Source organism: Poromitra crassiceps, assembly GCF_964638095.1.
Source record: "Poromitra crassiceps genome assembly, chromosome: 1".
NCBI lineage: Eukaryota > Metazoa > Chordata > Actinopteri > Beryciformes > Melamphaidae > Poromitra > Poromitra crassiceps.
Window position 1 is genome coordinate 21,480,022 of NC_139623.1, and position 27,421 is coordinate 21,507,442.

Sequence of the window (27,421 nt, forward strand, 5' to 3'; positions counted from 1 at the left end):
GTAATCTGGTCAAAATCTCTTCATTTTTTCATATCGCAATATATAGGCTATCGCAGGTGGGAGAAATATCGCAATGTCAGTTTTTTCCAATATCGTGCAGCCCTAGCCACTGGTCACCCTTCAGGTCTCTGTGTGTGTTTTACAAAATGCAACCAATGGAAAAGCATTAAACAAGCTTGTGAGTAATTCTCGTAACGCCATTCAACCTCAATCTGTCACTCAAACCTCGAAATTCCTCCCCTACCTCCGTCTGATGTACCCCCCCAGCGAGGACACTATACCCGGAAAAGACACACGGGCAGATGCACTGTGTATTTCTGATATTGTTTTGTTCAATCCTGGCTTCCCCTGACATGAATAGATAAATAAAATGTTTTCGAGTTATCCCAAGGCTGCAAACTTGTTTAAAGGGGCCATATTGTGCATTTCTTAATTTTGTATCATATATATGTTGTTACAATCTTGGATGGTCATATTAAACATTGGCTAAGCTTCAAATAAATAGATGTTACCCCCATGAACCCCCCCTCCCCCTCATGAAGTCTCGTAGACGAGAGGACATGGATTTGTGCGAGAGCCATAGTTCTAGTGACGTCAGGTAGGACTTGTTACCATGGTGATGCCAAGCCTAGCCCGGGACGGCAGTGCGCGCACGCCATAGCCTTCGCTGTTCTGACTGCTCCAGTAGCCTACACTGCCGACTTGTCAACCTAACCCCGCGTCACCAGGCTGTCTCCAACCTGGACTGAAGTGATAAGTTCTGAAAATATGTGTCTCATTCCAGCATCGGTTGTAGCAATGTGCTGCTAGGAAGCGCTAACGTTACTTACCGGCTGGGTAACGTTAGCACTTGCTATTAGCCTAGCAGCACAGCTGCCTTTCATAGACATGAAGAACCGATGAATGACGAAGGCACACATTTTCAGAACTTGTAACGTTAGTCCAACTTGCTGACTTCTCCAAGTCCTCATTTTGGTTTGGTCCGTGTAGCCTTTTATAGGAGAGGCACACTTATAGTCACAAGCATTTGGGAAGTTAGCTAACTAGCTACATTAGCTGTTGTTTTGTGGCTTGAATGTGACTACAATTAGTGTGAAGCTCCCCGGGCAGGGCGTAACGTCATGGCGGCCGCGGTAATAGAATCTCTGCTCGGCCAGCCACCGAAGGAAATGTCCGGGTGCAGCCCGGGCCTAGCGGAGCTGTAGATAGCTAGGGGGATGTTGTTGATATATCAATTGATAGTTTGCTTTACGTCCAAGTCATGTTTTTCATTGATGGTCAAATTCGTTTTGACAATCCGTTGCTCATTTATATAATTGTTTTACAACTATCAAATTTAGTAGCCAAAGCAGAGATCGCCTGTCTGTTTCTGTTATGCATGACTATCTATCTATCTATCTATCTATCTATCTAGATATATATATATATATATATATATATATATATATATATATATATATATATATATATTAGATATATATATATATATATATCTAAATATATCTAATAGATATAGTTGTAATCATTTATACACAAATGTAACTGTTTAAAAGTGATATAATCATCTGGTAGACGTGACCTCCCTGATTTCTAAGTTAAAACAGCCCCGGAATATGTTGGGGATGCAATTCTCGGCCGGGATGCGGAAACGTTCACGGCACCTGTCGCAGACGCAAATTAGAGCTGTGCCGAAATCATCTGCACCCCAAAATGCCTGCGCAAACGGGAGTTGGGTGGTATTAACTACCAGAATTATTCACAGGCGTGGCATGCAAGGCTGGACATTACGTCAATCAAAACCAATCAGATTCCCGTCTCGCAATGGCTGTTTGCGTGAGGTTGCATCGCCGAGGCATGCAATATGCTGTAATTCTCTCCATGCGTACTAGAGTGTACTCACTCGTGCGAGGACAGAGAGAGCTTATTGACAGATGGTCTGTGGTGCCAACGACCCTCCGGGTTATGACGGTAAATAGCCTGGGCCCTATCGTTGAATCGGCGTAGAAACTGCGGACCAGCGCACTCGATATCTTGGTGTCAGCGCTACACGCAGCCTCAAGCATTATAACCACGCCTTTTAAGCGTAAAATTATGCACCCACATTGGAGAAGTGCAATAAATGAATCACACGCTTGCCTTTTAAGCTCCAATTCCACGGATTAGTCCAGTAAAACCAGAAAAGCCAAGCGCTCTCCTCCCCCCCTCCCTTTCATCCCCGTCTGTCTCCATATATAGGCTATTATTCCATATTATTATGCTTCTCAAACCAATAAACTGCAGTTTAAAGGCACTGTGTGTAAGATTCTGCACTATTAAATATCCCCAAACCAATACCTTGTATATATAGAGGAGGTATAGTGATTTATTTCTGTGTTTACAACTAAGCCACGCCCCCTCCCTGTGTTGTGATGGCCCTCTGTCCTTCCCCTCTAACATCCCGAATCTGTTTACATAGAAACCCCTCCCCCGAGAAGCCGACCTAGTGAGCCCCTCCCAGCCCACAGCCCAAAACAGAATTTTGTAGACCAAGATGGCGGAACCCTGATGCGGGCATTCCTGACTTTTACATTCCCTGATACACCTTATATATGCGGTTTCATACTTTAGCCAAATCGCCGCTGAAAAGAAATATCTCAGACCAGAGTCAACCTTGCCGGTCTGGCTTTCACTAGATGGAGAGCCCTACGAGCAGCTATATCTGGCCTGCAAAGTGACTCGGAGCTGGCGTGTTCTCCTGTACACAGTGGTAAGTAACGTTATCGCGTTTGCATGTCCCATTTCAGTAACGTTACGCATGATAGCGAAATGTACAAGTTGTTATCGATATTGTGAATTTGTTCTGTGAATGTTGTAATCACTTGGCTAACTGTTGCTTTTCACGGCTATTCAAATGACTTTACACTGCTAGTGTAGTAGCCTGCTGCAGGATTTGATTAGCTTGTTATACACAGACATTCTGGTGACAAGTTGACATAAATGACATAACGTTACTTCCCATTACAAATTTCGCATGCATTTTCTGTTTATAATTACGTCCAGTTGCTGTCACTATGACGCAGAACGGTATAGTAATGTGTAAACACTTAGAAAGGGCATGGAGAAAAGCTAGCTTCGCTAATGTTAGCAGTTTGTTGTTCTATTCTATCTCACATACAACGTTACATTAGAAAATAGCTGTAACACCGTCCAAACAAATCAAGGTTTGGTAAAAGTATCTAATTCATGACAATGTGGAGGAACCCTGCCTTGATATCTACCAGCTACAAAATAGATGATTCAAATTAATACTAAACACGTTTCCATTTGTCTGATTTTCAAGGTGCCAGTCATCCAGAAGATGACAAGATAGAAAACAAGTGGACCCACCATTATGATATTTGAGATGGAGAAATTGTGCTTTTATAGCAAACCTGTATAATACATGTTCTATCATCTTTGATGTTTAGATGTTTGCTGTCTGCAATCTTCTGTACACCAATAAAGTTGATATGACTTCATCCATGTCTCTTGGCCACTATTCTCCATTGTAACATTAGATTTGCCTAAAGCTGAGTGTGTCTAGGTACAGTAGCCTAGTGCCTACCAGTATTTGTGTTTCTGTGTATATATAGCCTACTTTATATAATAGACAGTGTATGTGATGTTTCTCAGTACATTGATTTCACAACTTCGTTTATCAGAAAAAATACTTTATTTGCAAAACTAAAATATGGGCTACACCAGGATGACGTGACCAGTTCCATCAGCTATGCGGTTCTTCAGGATGTCGACAAGATCTGCTATCGTCCTACAGCCGACCTTCCTCTCTGCGACCCTGTCTCCTCTTTGTCCCACTGGTGCTAGCCTGGGCTTCAGGCATACAGCTTGGTTTGCCTGCCTATAAAATACAGCAGTGATTCAAGCGTTTGAAATTAGTTTGAACAACTCTAACAATGAGAAAATACTAGCGTTGCACTATGAATACATTTTGGCCATGTCTTGGTATTAGCAGACGAACAAAAACACAGGCTAAGCTACTCACTGTTGACAGACAGCTGTGGTTAGCTAGCGATGTCCCCAACATTGAATTGAAATCATATTAATTTAGCTATGTCAACCTGGTTTTAGACAACGTTTTGCCTAACTGTACTTAGCAATAGGGCAGGCTATGCAAAAGGTTAGGTTACAATGTAACCTTTTCAAAATCCATGTAACCATTACATGGATTTTGATCGGTTAGCAGATTATACAAATAAGTCTTACCAAGCGGACTATTGTCAATATCCTAAAGGTTTATGACTATCATGTGAAATTTGTCATTACTCAAGCCAAATACATAGCCGAGATGCATTCGTGCTTGTTTTATGTACTTACGTCTGCAGTAGGTAGGCTATGCACAAAATAGTTGTTTATATCTCCGTTGCTTGGGAGGGAGGGAGGGAGGGAGGGAGGTGGGGGAACCAGGAAGTGCTGTGCGCTGGTGGGTGGGATCGAGATTGTTTGGGTAAACAAGTTTTGTTATGGTTTGAAATGGCGACATCTAGTGGACAAAAAAATCACACACAGTGCCTTTAAATACTGCAAGCATGTAAATACGCTACACTATAGCAAGATCAAAGTGAAAAGAATGTTCTAAACGCATCAGCTAGAAAAATATAGCCTATCCCTATATGATCAGATTAATTAGATTGGTGAAGGTTTGTCCAGAAAGATATCGTTTTCTCTCCCCTGCTGCAGGTAGGATGATGCACATAAATATAGCCTACATTATGTAAAGTAATTGCATAAATGTGTTTTTATTGTAAAACTAAAATGTGAAGTAGAGCCAATTTATTCGAGCGGACATCACAGTAGGACATGACAGTAGAAGCGCGTTATGCTGTCACTTATCTAAATCACGTTAAATTGACGAGGGATATATATAGGCCCAGGATGACATAATATGTTTCACATAGGGTGGTGTTTTCATTTCGATGTTTTATTTGGTCCAATATTGAAATGTTCTACAATTGCAGGTTGTGTTACCATTACACATTATTTAGATCTACCTTTATATCTATTTCGGCTCATTTGGTTGCTATTTAGTAGCGAAATGGAGTAGCCCGATGCATGCTGGGACATTTCACAGGCAGTGAAACCCTAACCCTAACTTATTTTTCCTATGGGACGTGTGTTGTGTCTTTCTGAGCGAGGGAGTCAGAGAGAGACAGAGAAGGGTTACAGAGGAGAGGCAGAGGAGCGCTCCTCGCAACTGGCGCAGTGAATAGGCCTGGTTTCAGAGAGAGACAGAGAAGGGTGACAGGGGAGAGGCAGAGGAGCGCCCCGCTCAACTGGCGCACTGAATAGGCCTGGTTTTCAAAAGCGCAAAGCGCTAAATTTACGCCAGGTGGGAAGATATCATTAGGCCGGCATTTAAGGCCGAAACGCCCATTCTCGCCCATTCAGGGAGTGCGCCATGCCCATTCAGCCTAAAGCGCATTTACCAGCCTAAAGCCATGTTGATATCTTCCGGAGGCAGGCGCAAGGCACGTTTTTTTGCGTTTAAGGCCCGTTTTAGCGCCGAAGGCCTGTGGGAGAATAGGGGCCCCTATGTCCATTGTCTAACAAGTTTTCTCAATTAATTTCCCTCTTTGCGATGTGATAAAAGTTTCTCAGTGAGTTATAGTTGATTGCCTCACTGAATTATCTGCTAATACCCAATTTTAGCAGCATAATTTGATGTCCTGGCATGGCAAGGCTGTGCGTAATGACATATCCAAATGGGATTTTACTTGCACTGTGCTCCGCTGCACGGAGATTATCGTGCGCAACCCAGCGCACAGAGGTATTTGCGTGTAAGAGGTCCTTTTCAAAGCTCTTAGCGCAAAGTAATTGCGCGCTGCTGACGATAGCATAATGCCATATATCACCACATTTTAGCGCTGAAACACCTGCTTTGGCTTGTGGCAGCCAATGCCCAGTACAATTATCACAGGCATGCGCTTGTGTCCGCCCCCAATTTGCATTGCGCACGGCGTTAAATGAGCGCAAACGCTAAATTAGCGCTTTTGGGAAGATAGAGCCCCTGGACACTTGCGCATGGCAGACTGCTATCGTCGTGCAGAGACGATAGTATAAGGCAGGCGCAAACAGGTGCCCAAAGCGCACTAAGCGGATAGCACCTGTACCAAGATAGAGCCCGTGGTGTTCAGTATTTTAAGAGTACAGTACACCACACTGACTGGAGGGGAGGGAGATAGAACAAAAACCGACTGCTCGACTTGAAGAATCTCCGTCGACTCACGGGTCTCTCGACTGATGATCAAATAGTCGACTTTTAGCCCTACAAGAAAGCCATTTGTTTCCACACGCGTGAAAGAGGTAAGATATGTGCTTATTTGATCAAATCAAACTTGCTGTGGCCTATTACAGTATAAGGAGACCGTGCATGCTGTGTCCAACACTGCTCTCTCCTCACTGCTCTCCAAAAGGGAGAAAAAGATGCTGAGATTCTTACTGAATTGTGATAATGCATATTGTGGGGGGAGGGGGCTTAATCACAATATTAGCTACATTTAATTGGTCATGACCATAATAGCTATACATTTCATTCTGCTGAAATAATCACAAATGAGATGCTTGACCATCCCAATTTCTCAAGTTCTCCATAGAAATATTATTGCCACTTTGTAATGACATTTTCCAATACATTCTAGCAGCCACTGGCATCGCTAGAAAGATTTGTTTCTCAAAAATAAACATAATTTTGCACAGACTGTTGTCATTGTACTTTAATTTATCACATCATATCATGTTTGTATTGAATCGTGAAGCTCATTTTATATAGATCTCACTTCTGGCACTTCTGGCTCCAACATGTTCATTACACAATATTAAAGCAGGATAAATCCACCATAAAAGCATGATAGAGTATTCTAAGATGGCTCACACTGTATTAATCATCCCAGAACAGCTGATGTCTTACTATTTTTTCAGGCTCCAGGCTGCAGAGAATATACAGTTAACCCACGTAGCCTCCATATCCACTGCCGTTCATTTGAACAATTGATTCAGAAACAGTGAAGAACATCAGCCTAGGGATTAATTTATACAGACAGGGCGCGCCTGTTCGTGCAGAAGGGAACTGGTGGGAATAGCATGATCCTCCCACGTACTACGTCCTACGAGGGTGGAGCAGTGACCAGGGCAGCAGAGGGAAAAATTGTGGGGGGGGGGGGGTACAATTGGGGGGTACAATTGGGGAGATATATATACAGTATATACACATACATATATATACTGCCCTGCAAAGCTAAAAGGGGGTAACTCGCCAGAGTGTAGAAATGAGAAAAATGACTTAAAAGTTGTGTTGTTGTCCAGCCAAATGTATTGTAGGAAGAAAACTGGAAATGTGTTAATTATATGTTGTTTTAATGTAGTTATTTATCTACATAATATTTTTTAGCTCAAACTTGACCTTTGACCCTTATTTGGAAGTTACCTTACTCTGGCTTTGCATTGTCTGCAAAATAATAAGGGGTGATGCCAAGCAAAAAGACAGTAACTTCAATTTGATCCTTCATTTGGTTGCTTATCACTATATAAAACCAGTATATATGATAATAATGATAACATAGACATGAAGTCTCATGTTCATGGCACAATTACGCTTAATATAATATACGTATAAATATAATATAACTAGATTATGAGGCTGCTACACATCCTTAAAGCCTAGTTTGGTGGGACTCTTGTTGGCCCGTTGTGTGTCTGTGTGTTGGCGCCTCGGGGGTTGATGTCGTATGAGCTGGCACATCTGGGGTTAATTTCATATGAGCGGCACCTCAGGGGTTAATGTCATATAAGCTGGCACCTCCAGGGTTCATTTCATATGCGCGGTGCCTCTGGGTTAATGTGGTATGAGCAGGCGCCTCGGGGGTTAATGTCATATGAGCTGGCGCCTCAGGAGTTAATGTTGTACGAGCTGGCACCACGGGGCTTAAATTTGTATGAGCTGGCGCATCGGGGTTAATGTGGTATGACCTGGCGCCTCGGGGGTTAATGTCGTATGAACTGGCGCCTCGGGGTTTAATGTCATATGAGTTGGCGTCTCTGGGGTTAATGTTGTACGAGCTGGAGCCTCGGGGGTAAATGTGGTATGAGCTGGTGCATCGGGGGTTAATGTCATATGAGGTGCCTCGCGGGTTAATGTATAAGGGTTAGGGGGTTAATGCCATATGAGCTGGCAAACTTGGGAGTTAATGTGGGTGGTGTGGGTGTCTGTGTGGGTGGGGGTGGTATTGGTCCGATGTCACAATCATGACATTAGGCCTGCCCAGTAATGTAACTCATACCTCAACTCAACCTGAGCATTCTGGTGAGTTACCCCCTTTTTGCGTTGCAGGGCAGAGCATTCAGAGTGCAGTCAAACCAAACCAAACAACCGTAACTGATGTTACCTCAGTCTTGCTTGGCTTTTCTAGGGCTTTTGGAAGTTACTGTAAATATGACCCCCTATTTTCTCCAAAAAACAACAGAATTGACTCAATACTGTGCTGTAGCACTAAACTCTATTGCAGCGGATTGGGCGTGATCAACCCTTCCGCGGGCAACGTTGCAGACAGATTAGGAAGGGTGATCCGTGAGCGGCTGCTTCTGGGACGCGGGTCGGGGTCGTAATCGGCCTCGGCTGGGTCTACTGGGCGAGGGTGTATGATGTTGACAGACCCGAAACACCCCACGACCCCAGTTAACATCACTGATGATGCGTCCCAGCGCATGCAGTAGTATGTATATTTGAACCTAAAATCCTGGCTCCCCCTGGCCAGTGACACTTAGGAATAGACTAGGTGACAACCAAGTATAGTTTGGTGACAAGCTGGAGAGACAGTTGACGGTCGGAGAGACGGCATCCGGTATGGGATGGGTTTTAGCACCCCAGCCTGGCTGTCTCGTGAGGGAGAAATCCACAAACGCTACGGATCAGCCTCCTGAAAATCTGCGTAAACATCGGCGCGGCCTGGGGTCCTTCAGGCTAGAGCGAGGTGCTCGGCGCAGGCGAATGATGTGCAGCGCACAGGCCTCCTTGAGGCATCCTCCCTGCCCATACGGCATGGTAGGATTGCCTTTTTCCACGGGAGGTTCTGGTGAGACGAAGGAAGTGCCCGGCCTGGAATTAACCCACAGAGCCTTAGACCTCCATGCACCGAAGGTCTCTCAATACTGCACTGTAGCACTAAACTAAACTTAACACTAAACACTAAACTTATCGAACTGAGCTTCGGGCAGCTGAGAGAAAATGGAGAAAATCACATCACCCTGAAGATCTCTCTTCCTACCACCTTATCCACTCCAACTTCACCTCTGCTGTCTCCAAAGCAAAAACCTCCTTCTTCATCTCTGAAATCCAGTCCTCTGCATCCAACCCCAGTAAACTGTTCTCCACCTTCTCCATGCTCCTCAACCCTCCCTCCCCTCCCCCTCCCTCCTCCCTCTCTGCTGATGATTTTGTAACCATCTTTACTAAAAAGGTGGATGACATCAGCTCCTCCTTCCATCCTCCAGGCACCCTCACTAACACTCCCGACTCCAATCCTGCTTCCCGGCCCCCTGTTCCTGGATTTCCTTCCTTCTCTCCCCTCTCTCCCGAAGTGCTTAAACTCATCAGCTCGAACCGAGCCACCTACTGCCCCCTCGATCCTATCCCTTCCTCTCTCCTCCAAACCATCTCACCTAACATATCTCCCTTCCTCACTACCTTCATTAACTCCTCTCTGTCCTCTGGTCTTGTTCCGCCTGCTCTAAAGACTGCAAGAGTCAAGCCTCTGCTTAAGAAACCCTCCCTTGACCCTACTGCTATTCAGAACTACAGACCTGTCTCTCTTCTCTCATTCCTTTCCAAAACCCTCGAACGAGCAGCGTCCGAACACCTTTCTCTCTATCTCTCCCAAAATGACCTCCTGGACCCTCTGCAGTCCGGTTTCAAGGCTTCTCACTCCACTGAGACAGCGCTTCTTGCTGTCACAGAGGCCCTTCACACTGCTAAGGCCTCATCCCTCTCCTCCTTGACCTGTCTGCTGCCTTCGATACAGTCAACCACCAAATCCTTCTTTCCACTCTGTCCGACCTCGGCATTTCAGGTTCTGCACTCTCCTGGTTTGCTTCCTACCTCTCGAACCGCTCATACCAGGTCTCATGGAGAGGGTCCCTCTCCAGATCCTGTCCTCTTACCACTGGTGTCCCCCCAGGGCTCAGTCCTGGGCCCCTTACTTTTCCTTCTCTATATCAGATCTCTTGCCTATGTGATCTCTTCTCATGGCTTTTCTTATCACTGCTACGCTGATGACACCCAGCTTTTCCTTTCCTTCCCCCCCTCCGACACTCAAATCGAGGCTCGCATCTCTGCCTCAAAGACATTGGCGACTGGATGTCTGCCCACCACCTCAAGCTCAACCTTGGTAAGACAGAGCTACTCTTCCTCCCAGGGAAAGACTGCCCTCTCACATATCTCTCCATCTCCATTGACAACACCACTGTACTTCCCTCCCAAACAGCTAAGAACCTTGGGGTGATCCTTGACAACCAGCTGTCTAGCTCAGCCAACATAGCTGCAACAGCACGCTCCTGTAGGTTCTCTCTCTACAACATCCGCAAAATCTGTCCCTTTCTCACAAGAGAAGCGACCCAACTCCTGGTCCAGTCTCTTGTCATCTCCCGCCTGGACTACTGCAACGTGCTCCTGGCCGGCCTACCTGCCACTGACATCCGACCGCTTCAGCTCATTCAGAACGCTGCAGCCCGTCTGGTATTCAACCAACCCAAATTCTCTCACGTCACTCCCCTCTTCCAGGACCTCCACTGGCTTCCCATCTCGGCCCGCATCAAATTCAAGACACTGGTACTGGCCTACAGGGCTGTACACCAGTCAGCTCCCCTGTACCTGCAATCTATGGTCAGGTTCCAAACCTCTCAGCGCTCCCTTCGCTCCTCCACCAGTGCAGGTCACCTCGCCCCTCCTTCGCTACGGGGGCTCAAAAGTCGCTCATCCCGATCTCGACTCTTCTCGTCCCTGGCACCTCAATGGTGGAATGAGCTTCCACCTTCGGTCAGGACAGCTGAATCACTGCCGATCTTTCGGAAAAGACTAAAGACACACCTTTTCAGGCTCCATCTGGGCCCTTCTTGATCTAACTTCGTTCTCTCTCTTTCTAAAAAAAAAAAAAAAAACTAACCCAAACTTGTACCACTAACCTAAACTTGTACCACTGTTCCTTCAGAAGTCGTAGTTATCATAGACTGTGCTCCATAGTAGATTGCTCTATTGCTGACAAAAATGTGTTATTGTAAGTCGCTTTGGATAAAAGCGTCTGCCAAATGACGTAATGTAATGTAATGTAAACTCTATTGCAGCGGATTGGGCGTGATCAACCCCTCCGTGGGCAACGTTGCAGACAGAGTAGGAAGGCTGATCCGTGAGCGGCTGCTTCTGGGACGCGGGTCGGGGTCGTAATCGGCCTCGGCTGGGTCTACTCTGCCCTGCAAAGCTAAAAGGGGGTAACTCAATTTTTGTCAAAAATGAGTTTTTGTCATTTTTGGAACATTGAAGATCTGCTTTATCATGTGGAAAAATACCTTGAGTCAATTGTGTTGTTTTTTGGAGAAAATAGGGGGTCATATTTACAGTAACTTCCAAAAGCCCTAGAAAAGCCAAGCAAGACTGAGGTAACATCAGTTACGGTTGTTTGGTTTGGTTTGACTGCACTCTGAATGCTCTGCCCTGCAATGCAAAAAGGGGGTAACTCACCAGAATGCTCAGCTTGAGTTGAGGTATGAGTTACATTACTGGCACCTCATATGACATTAACCCCCGAGGCACCAGCTCATACCACATTTACCCCCGAGGCGCCAGCTCATACCACATTATCCCCAGAGGCGCCAGCTCATACGACATTAACCCCCGAGGTGCCAGCTCATACGACATTAACCCCCGAGGCGCCAGCTCATACCACATTAACCCCGAGGCACCGCGCATATGAAATTAACCCCGGAGGTGCCAGCTTATACGACATTAACCCCATAGGCGCCAGCTCATACCACATTAACCCCAGAGGCACCGCTCATATGAAATTAACCCCGGAGGTGCCAGCTCATACAACATTAACCCCCGAGGCGTCGCTCATATGAAATTAACCCCTGAGGCGCCAGCTCATATGATATTAACCGCTGAGGTACCAGCTCATACAACATTAACCCCCGAGGTGCCGCTCATATAAAATGAACCCCAGAGGTGCCAGCTTATACGGCATTATCCCTCCAGGTATCAGCTCATACAACATTAACCCCCGAGGCGCCGCGCATATGAAATTAACCCCAGAGGTGCCAGCTCATGCAACATTAACCCTCCAGGTATCAGCTCACACAACATTAACTCCCGAGGCGCAGCGCATATGAAATTAACCCCAGAGGTGCCAGCTCATATGACATTAACCCCCGAGGTGCCAGCTCATATGACATTAACCCCCGAGGTGCCAGCTCATATGACATTAACCCCTGAGGTACCAGCTCATACAACATTAACCCCCGAGGTGCCGCTCATATGAAATTAACCCCAGATGTGCCAGCTCATACGACATCAACCCCCGAGGAGCCAACACACATACACACAACGGGCCAACAAGAGTCCCACCAAACTAGGCTTGAAGGATGTGTAGCGGCCTGATAATCTAGTTATATTATATGTATACGTATATTATATTAAGCATAATTGTGCCATGAACATGATACTTCATGTCTATGTTATCATTATTATCATATATACTGGTTTTATATAGTGATAAGCAACCAAGTGAAGGATCAAATTGAAGTTACTGTCTTTTTGCTTGGCATCACCCCTTATTATTTTGCAGACAATGCAAAGCCAGAGTAAGGTAACTTCCAAATAAGGGTAAAAGGTCAAGTTTGAGCTAAAAAAAATTATGTAGATAAATAACTACATTAAATAAACAAATAATTAACACATTTCCAGTTTTCTTCCTACAATACATTTGGCTGGACAACAACAGAACTTTAAAGTCATTTTTCTCAGTTCTACACTCTGGCGAGTTACCCCCTTTTTTTTGCAGGGCAGTACTGGGCGAGGGTGTATGATGTTGACAGACCCGAAACACCCCACGACCCCAGTTAACATCACTGATGACGCGTCCCAGCGCATGCAGTAGTACAGTATGTATATTTGAACTCAAGATATTTTTCCACATGATAAAGCAGATCTTCAATGTTCCAAAAATGACAAAAAAAACTCATTTTTGACAAAAATGTAGTTACCCCCTTTTAGCTTTGCAGGGCAGTATATATATATATATTTCATATATATTATATTATGAAGAGTTAATTTGCAAAAACAGGTAAACGCCATTCTTAAAATGAACAAGCAACATCTGTTTGATACTCCCTGGAGTGCACATAGAAAACATTGATTTGTGATTTATGTGAAAATTGTCAGATGAATATGTTTTAGTTATGATTGACAATAAAAATTTCCCCCAAATAAATTAATTACAGTATAAATACATCAATATATAAAATAAAATGATAAAAAATCCAAATGGAGATACCTGTTTTTGCAAATGAACTCTTCATATATATATACATATATATACATATACATACATATACACATATATACATATATATATGTATATATGATATATGTATGTATGTATGTATGTGTGTGTGTGTGTGTGTGTGTGTGTATATATGTGTATATGTATGTATATGTATACATACATATACATCCTGAGCTAGAAGACATGGGAGGAGGGCTCTCCTCAGAAAACTTTGAGATTAAATATCTCATTTTAATTTAGCCCTAGGATTAGACTGTTGTGATGTCATTATTCAGTTTTAACCATTTATAATTGTTCCTTTTCTCATTAGAGTAAATACTGTATATTTATTTCGAGATTTTTGCCAATTATTTGTGCTGTTGGTTATTATTAGCTTAGTTACTCACTTCTACACTAGCTTAGACTGCTCCTACTTTTCTTGAAAAATAGCTAAATCTTGCTTCACCCAAAATGTTATTCTCATATAAGACTATATCCTAACTAAATCATCACCCTTTTTTTCTGGGGACCCAGAAAACCACTGGCCCACAAACTGCCCAAAAAGCCACCACCAGGCCCCCCACAGAGAAACCAGCGAACCCTGTCACACCTTCAACGCAGAGGATTGAGAAAAACAAGACACGTAGGCTACTGACAGCCATGGAACAGCCGTGCGCTGCGGCCCATAGACACATCAGCTACGAGAGAGAGAGAGAGAGAGAGATATTTAACTGAGCATTCATGTGAAAACAGCCCGAGCCATTCACAGCCAGTCTGTCAGCAAAAGACCTGACGAACAAATCAATCAAAAACACTTTACTCCATTTCCAACACACATCATTGCACTGCAAGGAGGGAATATGTAAGCCAAACTCAATTTAAAATTGCAGCACATTAAGGCCGGCAAAGCAGCATGAAAATTTGTTGAAACAATATTATAAAGCGCTGCTTGGCGGACCATTTACACGCCGAATTTACCAAAAGAGCCGAATAATCTAACCTTAATTGACTGACTTACTTGAACATCTGTCTGTGTCACCATGCAGCCCCCAGCCGTAACCTCGCGTCACAGCCGTTGTTTTAATACATCCAACCTGTATCAAACCCTCAGCCTGTGCCAGCGCGTGTGGATATCTCCGTCTCCCGGCCACGTCTTGTTGCACCCTGCAGTGCCTCCAAGCTCAAATCCGTTCAGTTCACGTTATGTTTGTTAATGCAACTAGCTAACTTACTGCACAATAAAAAACGAATGGGAAAATGTAATGTGCTATCTACAGTATCCATCGGTCATCACAGTACCAGTCAGGGAACTATTTCATGCTGGCTCGACAAATGCCACAAGCTGAAACGCAGTTGAAGATGACATTTTATTGGATGAACACAATGTCAATCTTATGGTTGGTTGTCGATTGGTAGGGCAGGGGCTCATCTGTTGTGAATTGCATGTATTTTTCAAACAATCATAGATTAGCATGAGATACATTAGAAAGGAAATTAAACGCCCAAGGGGGTAATGCCAATGGATCATACCCCTGAGGGAATGGCACACAGACAGTAAATGGTAAATGGACTGTATTTATAGAGCGCATTTTATATAGTCTATCGATACCCAAAGCGCTTTTACATGAATACCTCACATTCACCCATTCACACACCGATGGCGTCTGCAGCCATGCAGGACGCTAACTGCTTGTCAGGAGCAGTTAGGGGTTCAGTGTCCTGCTCAAGGACACTTCAGCACACTGCCGGGAGGAGCCAGCCTCGAACCGGGAACCTTCCAAGGGTGACAGCTCTACCTCCTGAGCCAATGCGGCCCCGGGCAGTGTGGTGATGCTTTCCATCAGTGCCCTACAGGTGTCACTGTTGAAGCATTTTAAGAATATCATGAATACCATGCATTTTATTAAGAAAAAAGACATTTGATTGATATTCTATTAAAACAATAGTATATAAAACCCCTTATCTCTTCTAAAAAAAAGGGAGGCTGATCCTACCTTGCATTACATTAATAACCTCCTCTGATATGTGTGATATGTATATATATATATATATATATACTGTATATATATACTGTATATATATGTATGTATATGTGTATGTGTGTGTATGTATAGACTTAGACATAGTTTATTTGTCCTGGAAGGGAAATACATTTTCACTGTCCTGTACATTACAGAATCCTATACAGAAAAAGAGTCCTCCCTTGCTTTCAAGCTCAGCAGCCGCCACTGATACATATATGTGACACTTGCTGTCGGTTGGGACCGCAAGTCGGGTGTTTCGGTTTTCCACTAGGGGGATCTAAAGTCTATTTCTTGCGGGGAAAAAACTTTTTTTACAGTACTATCCATACCATATAAAATGAAGACGTTTTGGGGTCATTCAATATGTTAATCTTGTTAAATTAAATGTACAGCACCCTCACCTGCAAAGAGATTGTTTGGTCAACTGATGTAAACTTTGATTGTGTTGGTGTAGACATCACCCTATCAAACGAAATGTCTTTCTCTCTGATTTGCCTCTATAGACAGCCAACCGCTAAAGTTGATTTCTATGACCAGTTAAAGCTCCTGTTGAGCTCCTGTGATCCTAACAAAGAGACCATTAATTTAGGGGATTTTAACGTAAATTGGGATGATAAACAGAATAGAAAGAACCTTAAGCAAACCAAACACAATTAATTGAACAACCGACCAGAGTAACTAATACCTCCCAAACCAGGATAGACCTTTTATTCACAAACAAAGCTGATAGAATTGCCAAAACCTACAATTTGCTGAATGGCCTTTCTGATCATAATTTAATTTTTTTCGCTAGGAAATTAAATAAAAAAACAGTTCCTAAACGCACCAAATAAAAACTGCTCTTCTTTTAACTTCATCCCAAAGAACATGCAACAATGCTTTGGAGATGCTGTTAAAAATATAAACTGGGATGAGACCCTTTCCTCTGACAATTTAGAGTTAAACTGTAGTCGGTTCACAGAAAAAATTAATGAAACAATATCCTCTTTCTCCAGGAAGGGGCGCCAGAAGGCCAGGAAGGAGCATCACCTCCCCTGGTGGAACCAAAGCTGCACTTCACTACTGCGGCTCAGGGATTCACTCCTTAACACATTCACTGCCAGCCGTTTTTCAATACTGTAGTTAGCTTCTGCCAAGGTTTTTTTTTTAGGATTTTGGCTCATCTTTCAAGAGCCGAGGATTCGTTTCTGTTAGGATTTTGTGAACACACAATATCTCAAAAGAACTAATAGAATGTGTGCTTTCTCTGTCTAAAAGGTTTAGTTTGTAGAGTTAGTAGTTATGTAAGCATTAGCAGTTGAATACAGCATGGTTTCAGCGTCTGAAAATTTATTCTGAGATAAACGGCTTTTTGTGAAATTCGATAGAACAGTCACTTTAACCATTCATTTTTGGCATCAGTAAGACGTCAGACATCTAAACAATAGTTTTGAACAGTAATTTCCTCCATAACAGCAGGAAACCCCCCTTTGCTTCCAACTCCTCCCTCCGTGGGCGTTCTCCTCCGCCCTCCTTGGCTCTGCAGCGGGTCTGTGACAAACAAGTTGCTGCTGCCTGGCTGCTGCCTGGCAGTCTGGATGGGGCTCGCTGGATGGGTTTCGCTCGTTTCTTGGCGTTTCGGTTGAGAGCTCTGATGAAGCTCTTGCGATTCTGGGCTTATTTATGGTGCGTGTTTCAAAGTGTGCATCCAGTCTATTCTTGGAACCCCCCACCGTTGCCACCGCTGTGCGTCAGCGCGAAAGTGAAGGCGTTTTCGCCATCCATTTTACAGTATGAGAACGGCTTCCTCGCGCTTTTCCCTCCAGTTTTGGCTCGCCTCTTTCTACTCTGGAGAGACATGTCGCCACTCAGTGGGTCGGTAAAATAGATTATACACAGTCAATACCTCCAATATTGGTATAGAAGACGTAAAAGGGTTAGATCAACGTCCCACCGTCAAAAAAAAAATCGCCAATGACGAGTTATCTCGGCTTAAAAAAAAAAAAAAAATTTTGACGGTGGGACGTGGATCAACGCTCCCCACGTCTCCTATAAAAATATTGAAGCCAGCGAACGTGTACAACCCATTCCACGGACCCACTAAGTGGCGACAGTGCTCTCCCAGACTAGAGGAAGGCAAGCAAAAAGCATGTGTGAGGAAGCCATTCTCATGAAAATGGATGGGGGAAAACGCTTTCATTTTCGCGCTGATTGCTGGCGGTGCGGGATTGCAAATTTGCATAATAGATTACGGGTGGAACACACTTTGAAACACGCAGCATAAATAAGACCAGAATCGCAAAAGCTTCATCAAAGCTCTCAACACAAACCACAAGAAACGAGCGAGCCGATCCAGACTTGCACAGCGGCCGCCAGGCAGACAGGCAGACAGGCACAGCAGCAGCAAAGCAGTGAGCTGGTGACGCGAGGTTACAGACACGCTCGCTGCAGCCAAGAAGAACACACACGGAGGGAGGAGTTTGAAGGAAAGGGGTGTTTCCTGCTGTTATGGAGGAAATTACTGTTCAAAACTATTGTTTAGATGTCTGACGTCTTACTGATGCCAAAAATGAATGGTTAAAGTGACTGTTCTATCGAATTTCACAAAAAGCCGTTTATCTCAAAATAATTTTTCAGACGCTGAAACCATGCTGTATTCAACTGCTAATGCTTACATAACTACTAACTCTACAAACTAACTCTTTTAGACAGAGAAAGCACACATTCTAGTAGTTCTTTTGAGATATTGTGTGTTCACAAAATCTTAGCAGAAAAGAATCCTCGGGTCTTGAAAGATGAGCCAGAATCCTCAAAAAAACCCTCTGGCAGAACCTACCTACAGTAAAAAAAAAAAACGGCTGGCAGTGAATGTGTTAATACGTCATTGGCAGTCAACCGTTGGACTTTTTTTTGACGGATTAATACGTCATTGGCAGTGAACGTGTTAAACAAAGCCTGAAATCTGGGCTGTCGACAGATAGGCAGAAATTCACCCATGCACGCAATAAGGTGACTCGGACCTTAAGAAAGGCCAAAGCCAACTTCTTTATCAGTATAATCGAAGGTGCAAAAGGAAACGGTAAAAAAGTATGGCAGTATAACAAAACTCTTTGCCCCCTCTGGTGTTTCACCCAGCCCAACTGTGGATGCCGGGCCCCTCTTGGAGCTGGAGGAAATAACAGAGGAAGAGGTAAGAAAAATCCTTGTGGCGCTGAAACGCTCTAAGGCCAGGGACACCCATGGCCTGGACACAGATTTTATAAAAACGCACTCCGTCGCTCTAGTAAAACCTATCACCATATTGGTGAATCAATCGATCAGACTAAAGGAGGTGCCATCATCCTGGAAGGTGGCCATTGTGACCCAAATTTTTAAATCTGGTAGCAGGGTATCAGTGGCCAACTACAGGCCAATCAGCATCCTACCCACCATATCTAAGGTTGCTGAAAAGTGGGTGTCGAAACTCATGATTAAACATCTTGACAAAGGTCTCACCCCACTCCACCCACTACAATTTGGCTTCCGTGGTCATCACTCCACTGAGTCAGCTAACTGTGTTTTTATTGAGAAGGTTAAGCACATGCTGGAAAAAAACCCATAGTTGGTGCTGCGTTCCTGGAACTCAGGAAGGCATTTGACACTGTCAACCATCAAGTACTTCTGGCTAAGTTATCTCACTTCAATTTCTCTGCTGATACTATAAAATGGTTTAAGTCTTACTTAACAAACAGAAAACAGTGTGTCATGTTTGATGGTGTCAGATCCCCTTTTCTTGACAACCCAGTCGGTGTGCCACAAGGATCGATCCTTGGGCCATTATTATTTTCCCTGTACATCAATGACCTGCCGGACATATGCCCTGACTTCAATGTACAGATGTACGCTGACGACGCGATCATTTTTGTACATGGTAAAACAACCGACCTGATCTCCTGTAATCTCACAAATGTCTTAAACAAGGTCCAATACTGGTTGCAAAACACGTGCCTGCTGCTAAATACAAAAAAAACTGTATGCATGATGTTCAGCAAATGACCAGTTGGCATTCACAAGGTCCAATGTGTTTCTGGGGGGGGGGGGAGGAATTGGAATTGGTCTCCCATTTCAAGTACCTCGGAGTCATCTTGGACTCGAACCTATCCTTTAAGAAACACATCAAAAATTGAAAAGCACAATTAATTTTAACTTAGTTAATTTTAGACAAATCCGGCCTTTCTTAACAGTTGATGCAGCTAAAACGTATCTTCACTGCATGATATTCTCTCACATTGAATACTGCTTCACAAACTGGTCGTTTGCAGGTGCCACTGTTATAAAACCTATTGAACAGCTTTATCACAGAGCCATCAAGGTATTTGCTAGAAAACCATTGTCATACCACCACCGTAACATTCTGGAACATCTCTTTCTGAGCTTTGAAAATCTCAAAGTCTTAAAGAGTGCTTGTTTTATCTACAAATGCCTACATGGACTAGCTCCCCCTCCTGTACAGGAATTCATCCACAAAAACAGAATCATTGGACTTGGCACCAGGTCAGACACCAGAGGTGACTGCAAGGTCCAACGTAGACTGACCACATTTGGTCAGAACGTCCTGTCTATAAAAGGCAGCCAAACGTGGAATAGTCTCCCCGTCTCCATAAGGGACAGCCCCACCCTTGTTACTTTTAAAGGTAGACTTAAACAATGGCTGAAGTCCAACCAGTCATGTGACCACAGGTAATATGTTTTCTTTTCTTTCCTTTTTTTGTGTGCATTGCTACTATGTATTTTTTATTTTTGTAAGTGTAATTGCTGCTATGTATTTTAGAGCGTTTGCCGCTACTTATGTTTTACGTATTTTTGAGTGTATTGCTGCTACTTATGTTCTACGTATTGCTGCTACTTATGTTTTACGTTTTATGTATTTCTGTGTTGTATGTCTTTCGGGGACAATGGATGGAAATTAGCCTCATGCAAAATCCGACAATTTTTACACTCTTATTATGTTCCAGGTGATTGTATCTGCTTCATGGTTTTTGCGTTCATTGATTTTGCACTGTCCCGTCCAAATAAACAAATAAATAAAAATAAAAAGTAAATAAAACTCGAGTTGTTTTAGTGCTGGAAGCAAGGAGAACAATGGCTCACTCTTGTATTTGCATACAGAGTTTTGATTGGCTATTCAGCTTTTGTTTACATTCCTGACACAACATGGAGGACGCGCAGAATTCACAAGGAATGCCAACTGTAACATTAGTGTTAACCGTGATCTTGTTGGATTAAGTAAGATTCTTTCAACTTTATCTGCGAGTGTGGTCCGGGCAACTTCATCTGACAACATTGCGCAGAACACAGACAACATTATGGGAGTTACTGATGCAGCACTGCAGTGAAGCACTTTCTGGCTTTGAGTTTGTATAATCATGAGCCCTAACGTTACATTTTGTTTCTGTTTTAGGGACTGTGCAAGCATTTAATTATGGATAGATGAGTGTTTTAGCCCTATAGACTGTATAATATAAATGTTTTAGCACGTTTTGACGTGTGTACTAGTCGAAGAGTAACATAGAATATTGAAGGAAAGAAGTGACTTTTAGAACAGCGCTGCCGCCATTTTGGCCCGAAAATAGCCTCTTTGGCGTGGTGTCATCGTCATGGGTGTCTCCAAAATGGCGGGTCTCTTGTGAGCGATTGTCCCTCGCCGGCGCTTCTTATCAATACATTCTTTGGCGAGACATAAACCATACGCCTATAGATTAGTCGCCTATTTTCAGATCAACTGTAACAATCAATGAGGGGAAACAAGGTGGGTCTACCCACCACCTCTGTATTTACTGCTAGCATACCCCCATCACAACCATCTCTTGTTGAGAACAAAAGAAAACTTTAGCATGCTAGCGAGGCCTGCTAGCCACGGTTTGTTTGTTTGTTTGTTTGTGTGTGTGTGTGTGTGTGTGTGTGTGTGTGTGTCTGCTGGTTGCTAGTTAACTAGCTTGAGTTGAAGCACAGTCTGAAACCAATGTCTTTGTGTTTTTTATTTTTGCTAAGCAGCTTCTGAACTCCCTTATCAAATCCTTATTCATATTATATCCTATTATTATTATTATTATTACTAGTGCAGTGCCTGTTCCCCCATGCACCACCCTGTGGGCGCTCCCTCCCGCACACACACTGCACTCTCTCAGGTCCCCCTAAGTGCAAGTTTGAAGTCGATCCAACAAACGGTTCTCGAGATATGCGAAGAAAATACATACAGACAATAAGTCCAAATTGCATGAAATGCGGCACCGCACTCCATCGGGGTCCGAGCAGCGCATTTACCAAGTTTGAAGTCAATCGGACAAATGTTTCTCGAGATAAATGGCTTTTTGTGTTGCCAGTAGGTGGCACTATGCCAAATTGCACGGAATTCAGCTCCCTGCACTCCGTTGAGTCCCCCTAAGCGCACTCCCCGAGTTTTAAGTTTTAAGTCGATCAGATGAATGGCTATGGAGATAAAGCTCTTTTTGTGTTGCCAGTAGGTGGCGCTATGCCAAATTGCACAGAATTCATCTCCCTGCACTCCCTTGAGTCCCCCTAATCACACTCCTTGAGTTTGAAGTCGATCAGACGAACAGTTCTCAAGATAAAGCACTTTTTGTGTTGCCAGTAGGTGGCGCTGTGCCTAATTGCACAGAATTCAGCACTGTTCTATGTCAGGTTCCCAGCAGCACACTCTCCAAGTTTGAAGTCGATCAGATGAATGGCTATGGACCTATGCCAGTAGGTGGCGCTATGCCAAATTGCACGGAATTCAGCTCCCTGCACTCCCTTGAGTCCCCCTAAGTGCACTCCCCAAAGTTGAAGTCGATCGGACGAACGGTTCTTGAGATAAACAGCATTTTTTATGTTGCCAGTAGGTGGCGCTATGCCAAATTGCAAAAACAGGGCACTGCACTGCACAATAGGGCACACTCCCAAAGTTTGAAGTCGATCCGACCAACGTTCTCGATGGCATGCAGCAGATGATGCTCATCCATAAGCAGTGGTGGAAATGGCCAGGTTTTACTCTGGGAACCCTACTTACACAGGATGGGGATTCCTGGAAGTGGTGTTGCCCTAGAGCAGAGTTTCTCAAATGTTTTTTAATCGTTAACGCGATTAAGTGGACAGTGCACAGTGGACAAGTCAACAGTAGTTTGCACCTTGTGTAAAACTGAATTAAAATATCACCGAAGTACATCGAGTTTGAGCTATCACCTAAAAGCTAAGCATAGCAGCTAGCGTCGCCGTAGCCTCAACGCGAGACTCATCACTCATTCTTCCTTCAGAGTCTCGGATGCGTGGGTCCTCTAGCCACTGGGAGGTCGGCTCCAATGGCTTCACGATATACACATTATCAATCACAATACAACTACTGTACCTATCATTATTCACATGGAAGTGCCAAAGTTTTTAGCTCAGACACAGCCTGTGTCATTTTGGGTTTCGACTGCTCTACAGCACCGCCACCAGAAGTATCGGTTCTGGAGCATGTACTGCACTGTTTACAATTGTGCATTTATTTTCTGTTTATTTTGTAGATAATGATAATGTTTGTAGAATAATGGCATTTTAAACATGCGATAAAGATACGATTAATCTCTCTCTCTCTCTCTCTCTCTCTCTCTCTATATATATATATAATATATATATATACAGTATATATATATATATATATATATATATATATATATATATATATATATATATATATATATATATATATATATACATATATACACACACACACACACACAATCCGATTATGCCATGTGTCTCGATAACTCAAGCGCAGACTGCGAACTACAGAACATGAGTTGGCTGTATTGCAGAACTCGGATAGATGTTTCATACCCATGCACTAAGGGTCATTTTTATGCCACTGGATTAGCAGTAAGCTCTCCACAAATGGTGAGGAGGAACATTGGTACAGACACTGGATGAACCCCACACACAGTGGACGTCTAAATACAATTACCCTCCATGTGGATACACAGATACCATGCAGTTACAGTATACCATCCGACAAGGACTAACCCATGCACAAACAGATGTATAGCAGACCCCCAAATACAGTCAATGTACATACTGTATGAAGGTTTCTTAATACAGTCAATGTACATACTGTATGAAGGTTTCTTAATACAGTCAATGTACATACTGTATGAAGGTTTCTTAATACAGTCAATGTACATACTGTATGATGGTTTCTTAATACAGTCAATGTACATACTGTATGAAGGTTTCTTAATACAGTCAATGTACATACTGTATGAAGGTTTCTTAATACAGTCAATTTACATACTGGATGACGGTTTCTTATACAGTCAATGTACATACTGTAGGTTTCTTAATACAGTCAATGTACATACTGGATGACGGTTTCTTATACAGTCAATGTACATACTGGATGACGGTTTCTTATACAGTCAATGTACATACTGGATGAAGGTTTCTTATACAGTCAATGTACATACTGGAGGAAGGTTTCCTATACAGTCAATGTACATACTAGATGAAGGTTTCTTATCCTTTGGAATGCATTCAAATGAGTTGATTAGGACTAATTCACTCACACATGTTGAGAGACATGGGTGCACACTCTATGCATAGCAGACCTCTTAATCCTCTTATCTCACATCATAATGTTCCATATCCTCTGCCATTCATTGGGACCAGTTGATTTCGATGATGAGGCACATATAACAGACACTGGACCCGGAAATAAGTGCTACAGTGGCCCGTTAAAATCAGTTATGCCATTTTATGAGGAATAAGCCATCCACACACGCTGCACCCCATGATAATCGAGGAGATTTGCACCAAAAATAAATATTCACCTATGAGAAAAACCTTAAAAAAAACGATAATTCAAAGAAATCATGGTACGTCGGTAAGTGAAGTTTTGGTATGACAAAATGAGAAGGAAGGACAGGTCATATATATTTTAGAGACAGTGAATGCATAAACTTAAAATCGCGATAATCCCTCCGGAAATGGATATCGTTTTGGAAATTAGCTCTTCAGTTGCTGCCATAGCAAACTCTAAATGCAGTTATCCTAATTCTGGATTTTCCACACAGTATGCCAGGGGACTAATTATGACAAACACATCCACACGCACAGAGGCACACTGCTAACACACGCTGGATGATCCACACGCACAGAGGCACACTGCTAACACACGCTGGATGATCCTCATGCACAGAGGCACACTGCTAACACGGGATGCTCAGCAGTCCTGGAGACACACTTAACACTAAATCTGGATTTTCAGCTGAACTGCTGTTCATTTCTAGTGCCTGGTAAGGTGCAACACACACACACACACACACACACACACACACACACACACACACACACACACACACACACACACACACACACACACACACAGGATGATGCTTAGTAAATAGGATAGTGCAATGACATTAATTTCTGACAGGAAATAACTCCACTGCACGCTGAGCCCAGAATAGATAGAGGATAAAGAGGACTCAGAATAAGAAGCAGAGCAAACAGCATGCAGACGACAGGAGAGGAGAGGAGAGGGAATGAAAAAATGTGCAATATCAGCGAGAAGGATCACTCCTCTCCAAAGTACAGAATCAACATTGCTCAGGAGTGAATCCTCCAGAAACCACAAGGCAAAGTACACAAGCCAAAGTAAAGACAGCCTTACCTCTTAGTCAGATGCCAAGTCTTGGACAAGTCAGAAAACCATAGAGCTGGTTAAGCAGCTTCGGTATAGCTGTACGGTGATTTCCTCAGCTTTTCAGGGGGGACTCTTAGGAACCCAAATTCTTCAGAGCATCTCCTCTCTCTTTAGGTAATCTCAGTCTGGTCTAGAGGCTGGGGTCCAGCAGAACCAGCAGACATCTGGTCTCCATGCGTTGGACTCCTGACGCGGTGAGTGCCTCTGACATGTCTCTCTCCCTCAGGGTCCAGGGGACTGGGACGCCTCTCAGACAGCGACCTGGCGGGGGCAGAGGAGTGGACACGGGCAGCAGGAGCAGTAGTTGGAGTAGTATTTCTCTTGGCGGGGGCAGAGGAGCGGACGTAGACAGCAGGAGCAGTAGTTGGAGTAGTATTCCTCTTCGCGGGAAGAAGTGAGCATCCTTCAGTGGAGGGAATTAAGGAGGGGGAACAAGGGGTCCAGCGCACCAGGACCAGAGCGCACGGCACAGCACTCTCTTAAATCCCCCCAAAACGAGCTGGTTTTGGGAAGAAGGCAGGCAGATCAATGCAGCGCAGAGAGAGGCGGTGTTGTTGCATCAACATTGTTCTTGGTTTGTTGGATTCAAAAAATATATATACATTTGCAAAACAGAAACAAACAAGAAGGGAGGGAAAGCCACTAGAGCGCTGCCTCCAAAATCTCCAGCATCATCATCATCATCATCTCCTCTCCGGGGCTCCTCAATCTGCACAGGACCGACTGTGACAGAGAGGGGAGGGATGGAGAAAGAAGGGAGTGTGTGTGCATGCGTGTATATGTGAATGTGTCTGTATGTGTGTGTGTGTGTGTGTGTGTGTGTGTGTGCGTGCACGCGTGCGTGTGTGTGTGTAAAAGGAGGATATATAGAGAGAGAAAGAGAGGAGAGCAGCGGACAGGCGGAAGGCTGCGAGCGCAAGTGGAGCTGGAGAGCGATGGGAGAGGAGAGCAGGATGCTTGGAGAGGAGGAGGGGGGCATGCCCGGGAGAGAGACAGAGAGAGAGAGAGAGAGAGAGAGAGAGAGAGAGAGAGAGAGAGAGAGAGAGAGAGAGAGGATGGGGGGCAGGGAGCGAGAGAGAGGGAGAGCTCTCACTGTCACTGACTACATTAACGGCGCTGAGTAGGTGGAGTTTTCCTTGCAGCAGAGGGGATCATGATTTGAAACCCAAAAGAGGAGAGAGAGAGAGAGAGAGAGAGAGAGAGAGAGAGAGAAAGAGAGAGAGAGCCAGACACAGACAGACAGAGAGAGTGAGAGAGAGAGAGGAGACGCAGAGAAAAGAGATGAGGGGAGGTAGGAAAGGACAGAAGATGCCAGAAAAAATCTGGCTGGTTAGAATCTTGTGAGAGGATGAGAGAGTATATTGAGAGAGAAAGCAGCAGGGAGAATTATTTTCATTTAACCGTTATTTATTCAGGGAGGGCCAGTTGTGAGCAAGCTCATAGGGCACATCTGCATTCAGATGGCATACAGAAGATGTTTAAAACAATCAAATGGAATCAAGTTATTCAATTTCAGCAAGTTCTGCAGGCTATTCCGCTTATGTGAGGCATAATAATCAAATGCCTTTTTGCCTAATTCTGCCTGACACACAGAATGAAAAGCAGATAATCTTGTCCACGACTGTGGTAAGTAGGCTACATGTTTTGCATAAAAAAAGGTAAGATAACCAGGTGATTTATTGAGGAATGGTTCGTAGATAAACGGAGTGCAGTGCTGCTGCGTTCTCAAAGCCAGTGATGGCCAACTTACTTTCTAGTGTAAATTGCAGTGATGTGTTAAAAATCTGAGGGCAGAATGTAAACTGCATCAAGAGGCTTTAGTGTAGAGGCAGCAATCCATATAAATGACCCAAGTGGCACCTTTTGATGTTGTAATAATAATAATCATCATCATGATAATAATCATAATCATCATCATAAATGGTGGGGCACCAATCACTTAGGCCTAGATCATAAGTTACATGCCAGGAAAACTAGTACAGATGTGTTTTTTAGTACATCAACTAACAGCGCTGTCCATGGTTCTGAAAGAACAGCTAAGCGATAGTCACATACACTGCAGAGACAGAGAAAGAGAGACAACAATACCACTGTCACAAGCCTTTACTTTACCTAAGCCAACAGAACCAAGCTCAGAA